This window comes from Microtus ochrogaster, chromosome 7 (assembly GCF_000317375.1).
Source record: "Microtus ochrogaster isolate Prairie Vole_2 chromosome 7, MicOch1.0, whole genome shotgun sequence".
NCBI lineage: Eukaryota > Metazoa > Chordata > Mammalia > Rodentia > Cricetidae > Microtus > Microtus ochrogaster.
In genome coordinates, this window is record NC_022014.1 from 18,567,104 (window position 1) to 18,570,876 (window position 3,773).

Consider the following 3,773-nt stretch of genomic DNA (forward strand, 5'->3'; position numbering starts at 1 on the left):
CAGCCCGGCTTCGAGAGTCCCGGCGCCGCGCAGCGGAGCTCGCCGGGCGGACGGGCGGGCGGGGCGAAGGGCGGTCCCCGCCCAGACACGTGCTGCCTTTGTTCCCGCCGCGGCCCCCGCAGCTGAGGCCGCGGGCCTTGTGAAGAGTGGCACCGCGCCGGGCAAGGGAAAGCCGCATGCATCCCCACGTCGGCGTAAAAGCCCGCTGTCCTCTAAGGCTCAGAACCACTGGCCAGCCTCTGATTTGCCTGTTTTGAAGCTTGATGGCAGTAAAATTGCGGAATATTCTAGTTCTGATCATCGACGCACAGCTCCCAAACACTCCATATCCTTCACAAAGGCGACTGCCGGTTTACTAGCCATTCATTTTGGACTGATTCTGGAGACTCAAACTAGCAAGCAAGCCACAAACCATCTCTTAACTCGTACCTAGAGAATTCCTGACAACACCTGCAACAGCTGAGCCAACTACCCAAAACAGGAATCTTGTTGAGTCATTAGGCACAGTACTTCCAGGTTAGAAAGCGCCAGTTTCTTTATGTACCCAGAGAGTTCTCTGCCAACAGGAGCGGAAAAGTTTAGGGGCCTTGGCGACCAGAATAGAAAATGCACTGAACTGTACAAAAAAAAAAAAAAAAGTTTTCCAGGACCTGTCAAACACCAGGAAGGCTAGCTTAGCTTGTGTGCCCTTTCACAACGTTCCTCGATGAGCAGAATCTTAGCCGGTATTCTATTGCTAGAACACAACACCCAACACTGGATAATCTATAATGTGGCGCGGGGCGGTGGTGACACACTCCTTTAATCCCAGCACTTGGGAGATAGAGACAGGCGGATTTCTGTGAGTTTGAGGCCAGCCAGGTCTACTGAGCGAGTTACAGGTCAGGCTCCAAAACTACAGAGAAAGCCTGTCTCGAAAAACAAAAGGAAGACAAAATTAATGTGTTAACTCAATTCTGGAGTCCAGTCCAGAACCAGAGGTAGAACTTTCCTTGACGAGAGCTTTGAGGTTTCAACTCACAGGGGCAAGAGGGAGAGCTAACAAGTACGTGTGGGATTGATGGCAGGTGCCATCAATTGGTTATCTAACAACTCACACTAGCAGGAGCTTACTTAAACCCTTCATGCATCAAAGCGACTGACTTAAAACCTTTCCTTGTAGCACAAGCCAGCCAGCAACTGGCAGTCTTCCTGCTTGTATTAACTGCTTGAACTGAGGCATGAGCCACACCAGCTCTGACGACCCGGCTCAACACTGACACCGAGATCAAGTCTCATGGCTCAGAGTGTCAACAATCCTAACTGCTCTTGAAAATCAGGAGTTGCCCTGGCCCTTCATTGTCAAGTGGGTTTAAGTCATCTGCCCATGGTCTTTCAGCCCCCCTGACCCAATGCCTCTTCCTGGAAAGGAAACCCTGAAAGTCAGCCTCTGTTCCTCCAGCCCCAAGGGGAGAGACCCAGCTTCTCAGCTGGCTTCGTTGTTTATGTTCTTTCAAATTATAGGATTGAGCAAAAGTTAAATGTGTTCTACTTCCCTAAATAGACACACATCTCTGAAGGCTGCAATCCACCCATTAGAAAAACCTGGGCCTGCTATTGCCTGCAACTGAATTCCAGCTCTTACAGTTGATCCTGGAGTTGATGGGCCTTTTCCAGCACGGCTGTACACATGTTCTCTCTTGTCTTCTGTCCAGCCAGTCCTTCAAACCCTCTGTGTGAACTACTCCAGCCTCCTCACATTGCCAGGGGCAAAGTCATGTTGGTAGCAGAACAGAATAGGACAATTCTATCAACCTCCATGCTGAGGGACAAGGTTGTTAGGCGCCCTACCACCTAGGTGATACCTGAGAAGCTCTTCAAAGTCTATCAGTCTGGGTTCCGGAGGGTAACAGAACTCCCAACAACGGCCAGCTATTGGACAGAAAGTCCAAGAATCCAGAAGCTGCTCAGTTCAAGAGGCTAGATGTCTCAGCTCGTCTTCAGAAGAGGCAGGAATCCTGAAGTAAGCCCTAATGCCAGTAAAGGAATGGCTTTGCTAGCAAGGACAAAGCAAGCAGGCAAAAAGCAAAAGCTTCCTTCTTCCACTCCAGCAGTAGGTATGTCCCTCCTCCTGAGACCCAGATTACAGGCGTGTATCTTCACACCTCAAGACCCAGACAAAAAGTGGATCTTTCTACATCAAATTGAAGCAAAATGGTGTGCGCTCCAGATTTGCATTTTCGTGAAATCCAGATGTAGTCAACCTTGAATAGCCTTCACACGGGGCACCAGTCAAGTCCACCTCTGCCTTCCCCCACCCAGCTCCCTCACTGTTCCAACAGGGAAGCAAGGAAGAAAGGGCAACAATCTGCCCAACATGGTAGAATCTAGAGCCCAGAAGGCAGAGCAAACTGAACGCTGCAGGATGTTTTCCTCCCAGTATTCAGATAGCTCAGGGAAGATGTCTAGTTTTCACTATCAACCAGCCTACTTTCCCTAAAGCCTATCTAGCTACCTTGCAAGGTGGGATGCCCATGCAATAGCTCAGTAGAGATCTGTTGTACACTTACCACTTCCCATATTGGCCCAAGAACAGAAGGCCAAAGGAGCAACTAGCTACATGGTACAGAAAGGATTCCAACCAAGAGCTTCAGAATGTTGGTTCTTGAGGAAGTCTTCCTGTGAGGGCATAGAGCAGCATCTAGTGGCTCTTCTGAGCAACACAGATTATGTAACCAGCACACAGCAGGGCACAAGAGCAGTCAAAGCAGTCTCATTAATGCACAACAAAGTCCCAATACATTGAAGGCGAATGCCTAAAAGGAGCCCACAGCTAGACAGCTCAGAACCAGGCCAATCAATGGCCAGACCTTGGGAGTGGGGAGGAAGCTAAGCTAGCTATGTGAGACCCGGAAGGAGAAACTGTGGCACATCCCATGACGGTCTAGTGCAGCACAGTCCAACAGAGGTTACCTGAGAGCCATATTGACCAGCCACATGGGTAATGCGCTATTTTCTAGGAACATTAATAAAGAACAGTTGGGTGGTGGTGATGCACACCTTCAATCCCAGGAGGCAGAGGCAGATGGATCTGAGTTCGAAGTCAGCCTGGTCTACAGAGCTAGTTCCAGGACAGGTAGAAAAACCCTATCTTGAAAAACCAAAAAAAAAAAAAACCAGGAATTTTAATAACGTATATTTTATTTAACCCAATATGCTCCAAATATTCCAGTGGCATATGTAAAAATTAGTAAGCTGCTTAACACTTCTTTCACACCAAGCCTGTAAAGGATGGTCTGTGGTTAGTCTGAACTAGCCTCACTTCAAGGCCTGATGTCACACGGCTAGCAGCTCTGCCTGACTACACTTCTTGCATCATCACACCTTATAAGGGCTACTGTTCTGAGCTGCTTAGGGTTTAGGTCTAAGAGACCCTCCTTACCCTGCTCCAGCTCCACATCACATCCCTATGCAGAGTTTTAAAGTCCTTTATAGAAACTAAACTTTCTAGAAGTAAAATTATACAAAGAAACACATCTACACCTGAGAACTGCTAAACTGGAAGGGGTTTGTCAGTCCCCCAAGGGCCCCAGGCCCTCAGAATCCCCCTACTCTTGGGGTCTACAGGCAGTATGAAAATAGCCGCTATTTAAGATTCCAAAGTCGGGGGCTGGAGAGATGGCTCAGAGGTTAAGAGCATTGCCTGCTCTTACAAAGGTCCTGAGTTCAATTCCCAGCAACCACATGGTGGCTCACAACCATCTGTAATGAGGTCTGGTGCCCTCCTCTGGCCT